Here is a 13279-nt window from a genome sequence, read left to right on the forward strand (position 1 = left end):
TCTATTCGTGACGAATTTTGGCGACCAACATGGCTATCTTCATTTTATCGGCACGAAAGAATCCTGTTATTGTTAAGGAGAACCACTGTCTAAGATCTGATATTTCAATATTTTTAATTTGCAGAAGAAAAAAAAATATTTCGATAACTTTTCGTTTTTTGCAAAAGAATTGATGATATGGTAGCCATATAAATTATTGATGTATTCGAAAATATTCTTTAAAAATCCTATACACAATTTAAAAAATTATAAAAAGGCTCGTAAAGTACTTCTTTCGACGAAAGTTGGAACTATTTTAATACTCCTAATTTCTACGGATCATTCAATCGTTCTGGCAACACCGCAAAAATATTGACAGATCCGAGAATGTCACGTGGTGGTGATCCCTCTTTAAGTGTTGTTCTTCGATTCGAAATCTTTGCTATCCTCTCCCACCGAACGTATCCATTACAACCCGTCCTTCGCCTCCTTCAACCCGCCGAATCGATCACCCCGTCCACCGCCAGGACCGCCGACCGGGCGAAGAAAAAGAATTGAAATATCGCACCTAGCGCTGGGCAGCGCGATGAAATATCGACGGCTGCCCGGACGCGGCACAATCCGCGAATGTAAATGGCGGCGCACAAATCATAACCCTACTTCGTATATGCTCCACCGGTCCCGGACATTAATTTATGTGACAGAAACAATGTAATGATAAACATATATCGCGAGGTACGGTGGGCATCTTGTGTCCGACAAGTGTAAATTGCGGGCATGCCGTCGTTACTCACGGGGTGACGCGCATTGCCCGATGCGTCGATTGGTGCTCGGACTTTGGCGGTTATGGTAATCGGTTAGCCCGCAATGAGATATTGCTGCAGAGGAGGACGGGCAGGGATTTGTGGTTTTATGGTCGTTGGTTAGGTGAAACGGATAAAAAACGTTGTAGGTTCGAATCCGTGTGAGGGAGAAAATCGACGAGTTTAGAGAAGGTACTTCATTAGGAGTTGCATAATCAAGGTTAAAAGTTAACCACAAGATAACGTACTGCTATAGAAGGTGAGTAACTATAGACTGGTTGAATTATTTTTGGAGCTCATCAGTTGTGGACATAACCCAACATTGATGACAAACAAATAAAGACAGAGATTATTCGATTTGAAGCCTGCAGTATTATTATTATTATTATCTACTACTGAATCGGGCTCGTAACGGCTCTGTTAGCCTTCCGGGAATTGAGACCAAATTAATCTTTAGTTCTTAACCCTACCTATTCCTACAAACCCAGGGAGGCCATCAATACTGTTAACGAAACCGACTACATCCTTAGGAGCCTTGGTTATTACTTCGTGAGTATCCAGAACTGAGTTTCACATGTGAGTTGTTCTTAGGTCAGTCAGCTCCAGGCCTTTGCACACTATTTTACCTCCTTTCCATAGAGCCTGCAGATCTCATCTAGTGAATTACCCATGCCGTACAACAGGTATTTGCAACGACAGTTTCCTGTCAGCAGTCCCCTCGGCAGTCCCATCATTAACCGAAGCTCAGTTCAAGGTAGCTTCAAGAGCTTCCTGGTTTAGTTCGGTGAAAGCACCACAAATTTCTGTGCCTGAACAAGACCCGAAATATTCCTCCAGAGAGTTTTTCTATTGTCCAATTTTCTTTGTTGTACCGCTGCCTTATGTTAGTATCATCAAAGCTCACAGAATAGCTTAGAACCAAGAGCTGGTGTCAACCCTGATGCCTTTTTTCCGAGTTCGACGGCTTTTTCAGTTTCTTTATTTTATTATGGCACCCAGCGTGGCCTGGCTGTCCGTATTGATGTAAATACTCGCTCCTTTGAGGTTTGTTTCGAGACACTGTTGGTCGCTACCTCTTTTTCATAGAGATTAGTCCAAGCTTCGGAATTGGCTTCAACCTTGGCAAAAACTTTCTTTAGAGCCAAATTTCTTTCCCTGATGGGGTCTACTAAAAGTCAGTTATCACTGGAAGTCCAGAAGAACCTAGGAAGTTGTAAGTACAAATATCCTGTTTATACCGCGTAAACAGCTCCAAACAGCATTGAGAATCAACCATGCGTTGTTACATTTAACGGTGACTAAACGCGGAAACCATTCCGAGCAAAGCTTACTCAACGAAAAATGTTTGAGCAAAATATTAAACACTTTGCCTTCTAATATCTTCAACTTCACCGCTATCTCCCGCAACTTCTGTTTTTTTCTGAAAAAAATCTACCGAATTCAGTCGAGCGTTCAGCATCGTCGGTGGTTCTTCATTTGTTCGATCATGTTTGAAGTCATCATATCACCTTTTAACCATTGTTGTCGATGGATCAGAGTCTGAATAATACTCATCGAGCTATTAATTTACTTGCTCAGTATTCATCACTACACGAAACTTTTTTCATTAATTTTTCAATCAACAACTTATATAGCGACTCCAAACCTTCAATATCTCCATTCAGACCCTACTCTATGTTCAGAAGTTTTACACTCATTTTTGATGCTAGGGACGAGAAAAAAAACTGGTAGAAGAGGAAACGATCGGAAATAACTCAATTTTTCCCGATCGCTCTCTCTTGATGTTAAAGCGCTTGTATTTCCATCTTCCCATGATATGAGTCAGACCATTTTAAAATTTGCCAGAAAGATTATTTTTGAATGAAATCGTAACTTTTTTAAAAAAATGTTTTTTTTTTTAATAAAACCTTCCCTTCGATCCTGTCCACAATAGAATGGTTACTTGCCAGTTTCACTGACAGTAAAGCGGACATTCAAAAATGATATCGTTTATAGCACTTCAAAACTTCACAATTGAAAATGGAAACGTTTCCATTTTCACTTTTTTCATGAACATCAGAGATTTTGAGGCCGAATCGTGATTCCATTCATTGAACGATTCGTTTTAAAAATATTTTATAGATTTGAAATAAAATAGTCGCACGGTGTCAAATCACGCGATATTGCCGTCAAATTTATATCCACCGTTTATCGAGTTCGCCCAGAAATTTGATACGCTATAAAGTGAACGTTTGATGTAGTGAGGCCATCTTGTGGAAAGGCATGCCTTCAGAGCTCCACATTATCATGAAATATGCCATATTGTGAATTTACACATTCACTCGTAGGGAATATTGATTAATAGACAGTTCAGGTTCTTCAGCAACATATTCATGCAACAAATCGATAAGCTCCGTTGAACAACCGATACGAGACTATACATTCATCTCTCTCTTTCACTCAAGCAGTATGTTTAATATATAATAAAATACGGACAATCCTGCGCACCTGATAACAATTTGTATCTTATATCGTTCAAACGTGTTTGATGCCTTCATTTGCAATAAGGAATCCAATCGGATTTATAGAACTGAACAAATATGTATAGGGAAATGATATTTACAACTCCTTCTTGGGTTTCTACATGCATTTTATGAAGAATGACCTACATCAACAAAACAATAAAACTGCGAAAATATGTTGGAGATATTCAATAATACATATAAGCAAATAATTCAAACAAGAAAGTTTTAAAAAACATGAGAAGAATTATGAACTTATAAATCAATTTACTACCTTGGCGAGATTCCAATAAAAATTTTGCGGCATACACACTTACCAAGCATTTTCACAAATCTCAACTCAATACCAGAAATTTAATGATTTATCATATGTTACAATATTTCTCATCTATATTTCATCAGATAACCTGAATTTGGATAACGTTTTATGCATAATCAAATAAGAAGTTATAGGAAATATTTTTTTTTGTGTTTCTTTACACCTTTGGTTAATCAAACCAATTCCGGAGAGAATCAACAAACTTATCGTTGACCATAATAAACCATCCGGAAAGAATTCAGCTTCTTCAATTGTCTCATACAAAAATTATTTTTGTTAACTGTTTCTTGAAGAATGAAATATAAGATACTTCCTAACAATCATGAAAACATTTTCTACGATACTCCTGAATGTTAACCAATTAATCGTGGGACGAGATGAACTAAATCACCGCACAAGATACACGGCAGGAAGTAAATATAATTATAGATCGTAAACGACTTCATATTTACTTACGTAATCCAAACATTCCATCGCAGTGCGGAATCCGAGCAAACAAAAACGTTTTAATAACATCCTAACTACCACCCAGAATTTATTGAATTCAATCATCTCGTAGGTACATCTCCATCAAGTCTTTAGCGTTTTTTCCACCGGTACGTGGAGAAAAACGCCGAAGAGGCAGATAGTCGCTCTTCTAACTTAATTAATACCAGAATTACGTCACGCCTTCTCTGCATTGGGTACTCCTAGCGCATTGCTCTCCAGCAAACTAGCCACAACTCATCCCGGATGGCTCAATTAATCAGAACGCGTAGACAAATTCGATTCGTTAGCACATCCCCGCAATTTGGCGTTTGCTCCTACTGGGATTCAGACCGCACCTCATCAGGAAACGGCTCAATTAAAATTCATCACGGTGGGTTACTTGAGGTTCCGAGCTTTTTTCGCCTGGCTTCGGAGATAAATCATTTTCGTCCAGATCTCTGTGCCGTTAAAGAACGGTTAATGTAAATAAAATGCTAGATGAATGATAGTCTTTAATTGGATAGTTTATGAGGTTACAATGAGAGATTGTTCTTATCTGAAGATTCGAATCTGGTCTGTGATTTTATTGTTGGTTTAGGAACGCCGATAGGGTCAATCTACTTTCTGGTCTGTTGCCGGTTGGAGTTGGAGGGTTTGACTGTCTGGATGAGAAGAGATTTATTTTCGAATTGTATTGTTTCAGGAGTTATCACTTCTGACACTGAATGGCGTAGTTTTCGCTACTGTTGATAGCTAAAACGAAGAATAGATGGTGTAACGGAATATTTCGAACGCTTCAAGAGTGCTAGTTGAATTTCATTGATTGATCACAGTTGACATCTCGGGCTCATAACTAGGGGCTTGATATTTAAGCTACTTGGCTCAAGCTTAAGCCAGTTGAGCTTGAGCTTGAGCCAAGGAGCTTGAATATCAAACCAAGCCGTAAATCTCCACTCATAACCTAACACTGTACTCAATAAAGTCCGCGGCCTAACCAGTGAAAATGTAATTTTTCTTAAAAATTGGACTTTATTCGTCAACATGGTCATCTTCAAGACTGTAACATGTACCCAACACTTCTACATATAACTTTTCAATACCTTTTCTTTAGAAACATTCGTCTTTGCTTTCGAAATAGACTTCACCTCGCAACCACTTTTTTATAGAGCCAAATTTCTTTTCCTGGACTAAGGAGTCAGACCTAGAGAATGAGCCGTTTATTGAACCAGTTGGAGCGCAATATACTCAATTTGCCTATTGTTTCATCGATTTATGAAGGCAAAGAGTATTCGTATTATTGGTTTCAATTAAAATTCATCTCGGTGGGTTACTTGATGCATCAAAAGCTTTGCTTAGGTCTAGACAGGACAGTTCTACATCTTCGCCGCTGTTATATATGCCTCAAGAATCGTATTGAGCTGAATTTTTTTGTGCAACCTAAGTATTTCTATTTATATGTATTCGAATGAAAAATGTTTTTTTTTGAAAATTATTTTATTTGAAATTTTTATCACTTCTGATATGATAACGTATTCAATCCTGAATAACTTTCTGTTTAACTGTTGCGTTGGTACAAAAAGTTCACGAGATATCAATGAAGAAACCCGTTTTAATTTTAAAAACAAAAGTTATGGTTGAATTTTGTTCACAATTCTAGACACAATATTTGAAACATCCTGTGACGATTTTTCTTTAATTCAAAACCAGTTGAATCAATGCTATCAACGTAATAGTGGGAAGTCATTCAGATTTGAATACTTAATCATATCAGAAAAGAACATTATTTTCAGTTCCTACCGGAAGTTCTTACTTCTTAGGTTGCAAAAGTATTCTAGCTCTGTAGAGAATATCGAATAAATCATAGTTCTCTAGAAATTTCTAATGGGAACTCGAACTTGGTAGACTCTGTATATCTTATACATGGTCAGGTTGATAAAACATTTCGGTAACAAGAGTTTCAGCTTTTTACTTCTTGATGCTGAAAACTGGAAATAATGAAGATTCAACTATACCTTCTTTTATTTACACATAATTGAATGGATACGTTGAAAACCAATAAAAAAGAAGTTGATTAAATTTTAGGTGGTCCAAGAGGTTAGTTCCATAAAGAAAGATGAAATTGATGTAGTCAAGATTTCGTGATAATTGATTGCCCATAACACAATTTTCTAGTTTAGTCATAGTTATTCGCTCAGCATTAAGAATTTCAGGTGGCTGATGAAGAAGAAGAAAATTAATAATTTCTTCATTTTTTTCTCTTAATAAATCTTATTTGTCATATTTCTTATAAATTATGTGTTTCTTAGGCTTTAATTGTTCTGCATTGAGGATTTCTTATTTTTTTTCTCATAATGAATCTTATTTGTCATATTCCTTATAAATTATGTGTTTTTTAGGCTTTGATAATATCCTGGAAATCCCATGAACGAAATTCCACTGCAAGAATTAACGATGTCACGTATAGTTTGAAATAACCCATCTCTTGTTTCCCACCATGTACGTCGAAACGATGCTCCACTAACAATGTTGTAAAAGATACAGAACAGCAAACAATGTTGTAGAATGTCACTATCTATATCGTTGCTATCTGGGGACACTTTCGCTTGTAATCTAATTTTATGGTTTATATAATTCCCTAACATCTGCACGGCATGTACAACGTTTTGAAGATAGATCGCATTCTACGTAAAAACATCCTTACGACCGATATAAAACCTTGCAGTCACCACCTACCGAAGAGCAATACGACTAGCGTGATATGTAAATCATAGATGGCGTGATGGTTTTCTTGCGTCGTAAATAACGTGCATAAATTTGCTGTGATTAGACAGAAATGATGGGGAAGCAACGTGACATATACTGCGAAAATCTATGTCTATAAATCTGGATGATTTGCGCTTTTTGCCCAGGGGTGAACTTTGATTTGGTTCCGGCTGTTGTCCGAAGTTCTGTTACTGATTATATCCAATTAAGAGTTCGAAAATTATGATAGTGTACCCTTTGGCTAAGTTGCTACGTTAAAACATAATAAAAAAAATTGTTCTCGGTTAGATATACAGTATAATTCCCTTAAAGTGGTAGTGGTCAAATGGTGATTGAAGGTTTGAACATTCGGTTGATCTCTAAAACATAAGAAATGGACATTTTTTGGGCTTTGTCCTGTTTTCTAGATTGGATGTTTCTCCTTACTTGAACTAATTCCCTAGAATTTCAAATACACTACAATTCATAAGGATATCGGGCTGACAGAAATCTAGGTTAAGAGTTTACTCCGAGGAAACGTGCTGTCATCGAAGGTGAGAAGCGATACACTAGTTTCGTTTTTTGTGAGCTGAAGATGAGAACCAAATTGTAGCAGAAGGTGTTTGATTGAAAACCAGTAGATGCATTTAGCATTAAAAACAGTGAAACGGCATATCCACACGCAACTTCGATGACAGCATGTTTACCTGTGGTTAACTCTACCCTCTAGATTAAGAGCCAGTCCGATAATCTTATAAGTCTATAGTTGCTCTTTGATTGATTGAATTTCTTTATAATTTTTCATTCAAATTTCATCACAGACTCATATAACTCTAGTATAGTATAGTAGCTATATTCAGACATTGAAATATACTATTAAAATAAGAAATCAGTGAGATATCTCAAGCCAGCTAGCTTAGATTAGTTCTCGAATTTGAATAAATTGCGATCTGATGAGTTGAGAATTGAACAATTAATTATGAAACCTACCGTATAGGCATGTAGTGCTTGATATACAAGTTTGGTAAATACATTCGGAAATATAGGTTATTCGAAAATATTTCACGGAATACTCATGGCCCACTGCAACAATCAAAACATCTACGTGATAAACGATATTCTTTCAATGGCGAAGTGGTGATGGTCACAGTTGCGGTTTGCTCTAGCAAAATGACTAGATATTAGTCGCTCTCCAACCGAGGGATGAAGACAATTTTAACCCATTGAATGCAGGAAATTTATTCGCGATAATAATTGACACAAATAATTCCCTGTGTGAAAATAAGTACTTAGGTTCTTTTTCGCTGATTCAATAATGAATAATTCAATCTACGAAAGTAAGAAATATAATGGAAAAGTATAATAAAAAGCCATTTTCACATTGATATTTTTTGTACAAGGATTTCTCTCGGGATTTCTTGATATGTAGATGGGTTTATCGAATTTCTTATAGCTTAAAGCATCAATTTTATGTTGATTTCATCTTCATCTTTATGTTTTCTTTCATTTTGATTTTGATTCTTGATTTTGACTTACAAAGGAATATCAACGAATGTACTTGTTGTCGAGATTTTTGGTTGAAATGATGTTAATATTTATTTATTATCTCCTGGATTTATAAGAAGATCGCTTTATTGAATTTCTCATAGTTTGAAATGTCAATTGTATGCGTTAACTTGCTGTCATCTTCATCTTTATGTTTTCTTTTATTTTGATTTTGATTCTTGATTTTCAAGAAGAAGAAGAAATTTCAACGAATATACTTGTTGACGAGATTTTTGGTTGCAATGATATTTATTAATTATCTCCTGGATTTATAGGTAGATCCATTTATAGAATCTTACAGCTTGAAACATCAATTTTATGCATTAACTTGATGCCATCTGCCATCTTCATCTTTATGTTTTTTTTTATTTTGATTTTGATTCTTGATTTTCACTTACAAAGAAATTTTAACGAATTTACTTGTTGTCAAAATTTTTGGTTGAAATGATAATAATATTTAATAATTATCTCCTGGATTCATAAACATAACAAGAAAAAAAATCTTCGAATATTCGATACTTTTGATATGTATTAATCGGTATCCCTCATGAATCTACAACTAAATATTTGTGTTTGGACAAAAACAATAAAATAATTCAATGCTCCAAACTCATCTCATTGAATATTTAGATGGAAAACATTGCCCTATTCCATAGAATAAAAATAACTTTAAAACTTTGAAAATATTCCTCATTGGTAACTTCAATTGGCCGAATGAAATATACTGATGCAACAGTTCCATCGCAATTCTCCTCACTGAACAACTACATTTTCATGCATCTGATAACACAGACATCCCAATATGCAATTCCTCTTCCCTTATACACTTCTTTTAATCATGCCAATGCACCAATCAATTTTTATGGAGTTATTAAGTTACCATAAAAGATCGGGGAATGTCTTAGTTTTCTATTCTCAGTTCAGTCTTTTATGGTGATTATGGTTTCTTCAGTGTTAATGAATACTCGGGATTCGCAATTAAGGAGCTCCTTTCCGATGGATATTTTTTCGAGAAACGATTATGACTGTTTTTAAATTGCTTCATTGGCCGTCTGGGCACTCGGCCTGATGGATCGTTAGCGCGAAACAGGTAGCTCTATCGACACAGGAACGGTCCAGTGTTTGCATTCAACGTTTTGAGAGACAGCTACCCGTTCGCCCGGGGGAAAAAAATTGGTGCGCCCACGCTTCTGCTCATTAACGAGAGGCTGCGCTAGGATGTAATTCGCTGATTTTTTGCGTGCGAACTGATTCATGCTGATTATGCTGGTTAGCGGAGCACCGGTTGGATTCGATGAACGGTTCCAAACGGTGAAAAGTTTCGCTTTTGGTTTATTGCCTTTGGTAATAAGGTTGGATGTTTTTTCGAATAGAGTTGAATACGTTGATTTACAATATTGTATTAGGTGTACATTTGATTCCGCCGATTTGTAATAGATGGCTGTAGCGGTAGTGGTAGTTACTTAATAAACCACAGTGGCGACAAGCGTGGTCTCGTTTTTGATTGGCTGAGCCTAAATATGGCTGCTTTTAGTTTACACGATTTTACTTGATTTTTGGGATTTATTCAAAATGTAAGGCCCATTTAATTTAGTTACTGTAGTATTCTTCAGTTTTTTTGTTTGTTCTATATACTATCAGGCCCAATAATTTTGATTTTGGCGTGTGTCAGTTCAGTCAATTGCATTCTTATGTTCTATGGTTCTTTTCGACATTTTTAGGCTCAATTTGAACGAATTGTCGGTTGTTCAATTGAGACACTATAGTGGAAGTCGGAATAAATGAAACATAGATGTCATACTATAAGCTCAAGTATTTGTAAACATAACACTATCGAAATATTAGTCGATTTATGTCTGTATCATAAAGTTATTGCCGATTAAACATGTTAGTTTACGAGCCAAATTCTCATCATTTTCGGGAGGTTTCAATTTTCTGCTTCAATATGAAGAAATCTGCGGATGAGGCTCATCGAATGCTCTCAAATACTTAAGGTGAGGCCGCCTTTAGTGAAATAACAACGTGCCAGGAGTAGTTTCAACGCTTTAAGAACGGTGGTTTCAACATCGAAGACCAACATGGAGATGGAAGAGAGAAGGTTTTCGAAGATGCAGAATTGGAGGCATTACTTGATCAAGACTCGTGTCAAACGCGACAAGAATTGGCAAGATCATTGGGAGTGACGCAACAAGCCATTTCAAAACGCCTGAAAGTCATGGGAATGAGTCAGAAACAAGTAACTTGGGTGCCGTACGAGTTGCAGCCGAGAGATGTTGAACGGCGTTTGTTTGCTTGGGAACAGCTGCTTGCAAGGCAAGGACGGAAGGAATTTCTGCATCGCATTGAGACTGGAGACGAAAAATGGGTTTATTACGATAATCCCAAGCGCAGTGAATTATGGGGATAGCCCGGTCAGGCTTCCACGTCGACGGTCAAACCGAATATTCACGGTTCCAAAGTCATGCTCAGTATTTGGTGGGACCAGGACGGCGAAGTGTATTATGAGTTGTTAGAACCGACTGAAACAACCACGGAGGATCGTTATCGAACGCAATTAAGTGGGGTTTATACCACATGACTTTCTCGTGATCTGCTAAAGTTCCTGTCTCCTCAGCGTTTTTGAGAACTCACCACTTTTCAGGTTGAGTAAAGCAATCTCGAACGTACCTCTGGTGTACGTTTTTACGTCTTTATTTTAACTGGATCGATTCGTGGATTGCTCCAAAAGATGACCAGTTTTTTCTACGCGGGATTTGTACGCTGCCCGAAAGATGGGAGAAATTAGTGGTCAGCGATGGACAATATTTTGAATCATAAATGTTAAACCAGTTTTTTACAATAAAGCCTCGAATTTCGGAAAAAAGAAACGGTGGAAGCAAAGTTGTACGTCTATGTAGTTTCATTTCAAAGACGTCACTTTCAGCAGTGAATACATGGATGAAAAGGATTTTCCAATATAAATGATTATAATTGGCAACACTGGACATTTTTTACATTTTTCATATCATGAGATGTTCAGTAGGTTATTGAAATTAATCATGAAATAAAACACGTTTCAACAAAGTTTAGAAACTGTTGAATTGTTTTATCAATATCAGTGCTCATTTTTGAATAGTGAGAAAAATTGAAGAAGATTTCATGAACGATATTATTGAGAGTTCTTGACTCTTTTTTTGTTGTATTGTGGATAAATTTGCAAGTGGTACCAAATATGGCTCAGTTCCAGTACCTACTGCTGATACTCCTATATCGTTTAGAGAAAATTCACTTTCGAATGTTGATATGAATAAAGCAATTCAAAAATGTTCAAAGAATGTATCTGTGTATCTTTACGGACGGACCGAAAAGAATAGAATTTGAGGACGGATTCGTCATCAGACAGTCAACAGTTTGAAGCAATTCCAAATTCGAAGTGTACAGACATTGTAGACAATGATAGACCAATCTGTTCGGTAAACAAGCGCTCAAAAAGCCGGAGACTTCAACGTTCGACCAAGCGAGAAACCTTTGTCGTCGAATTTTCATAACTCACATTTCACAGCATATACATATAATGCTCACACAACTCTTTCAGTTCCGTTAATTACAAGTGAATAAACATATCATAGCAAATCTTGACGACTCAATTCCCATCCCGGCCATAGTTAACGCAAGATAACTCGCGAGCCTTTCCCTCATAATCCAGGAAACGTCCCGCGCTGAACCACTCGGCCATAAATCCATCAGATTTATATCATGCAATTCCGCTGGAAATTCCTCCGCGGCGGCGTTAGAGAAACATCTCTTTCTACGAATTTATGCACTCGAATCAATTTGCCAGTTTATTCCGTTCTGTTTATATTACACCAATATATACTCGACATGCGTGTTGACTGGGACGGGCGTTGAAAAATCGGCTTGTTTATAACATATAGAAGCTGTAAGTTACCTGACGTAGATTGAACATGTCCGTACCACCAACTCAACGTATGCGAATATGCCCACTGCCATTGTAAACGCCCATTCGTCGGACGTGATTTACACTGTTTCGGTTGGGTACCACTCGGTATCATAAGTGGAAAGTAGTCGAGATGTTGAAATTGAAAATTTAAAGAAATCCTGTGTTTTTTATAAATTAAATGGCCGGTTTCTGAGAGGCCAATCAACGTAAAATTCAACTTAGCAGCTGTCAATTCTGTGGTCTATTGTCATTTGGGTTGCTGAAAGTAAGGTTAACTCCTTCAATTTGAACATTCTGCCAGCTAGCACAGTGGTCAAATATTAGAAGTTAATTGTAGGTCAAGCGTCATTTTGGGTTTCTGAAACGCATTTTAATTTTTCTTTTCAAGTTGAAAGCTCCAGATAACATAGATTAGTCAATTTTACAAGTCAAACAAGACTGTTAAAATTAATGACTTATCCCTATTTTCTGAAATGAAATTTTAAGGACCAGTTGCACCATTTGACTAAACATTGATTGGAATTTAACCATTGATTTATTTCTGATTTCTCTTGAGAAATCATAGAGTAATCAACGTTTAAATTTTCAATCAATGTTTAGCCAAATGGTGCAAAGTCTAATTCAAACGCTCTGTTCATACGAACCTCATATAACCTAAAAAAACGTCAAATTCTGTTTTGGTAACCGATTTCATAGAGATGATCTGATGTTTCCAGTTTCTTTCTTGAACTCAAAAACTTGCCGTTCACCGTTAATTCCGGTGATTATTGCACTCTCAAGAAATACACAGGTTCTGATTGGTTTCAAATAATTTTTTTTGAGAAATGACGAATAACTCGTTGAGAGTTAATCATGGCGTTTCTAAATTGGAGGGGAAAATGAGATATTCCTCGAATAATTTCAAGAAATAGAAAAGGTCTATACACATGGCCCACAAACGCTTCAGATTGGGTAAATACATGGGCGTATAACTTTGCTTTCG

At 36.6% G+C, this 13279-nt stretch overlaps 1 protein-coding gene across 1 annotated transcript in view; it reads left to right on the plus strand.

Annotated features, from left to right (window-relative positions):
* The window catches only part of LOC123675657 (lysine-specific histone demethylase 1A), a 578526-nt gene that overhangs the window by 488801 nt on the left and 76446 nt on the right, over positions 1-13279 (plus strand). The window lies entirely within an intron of this gene.

Source organism: Harmonia axyridis, chromosome 3 (genome assembly GCF_914767665.1).
Source record: "Harmonia axyridis chromosome 3, icHarAxyr1.1, whole genome shotgun sequence".
Taxonomy (NCBI): domain Eukaryota; kingdom Metazoa; phylum Arthropoda; class Insecta; order Coleoptera; family Coccinellidae; genus Harmonia; species Harmonia axyridis.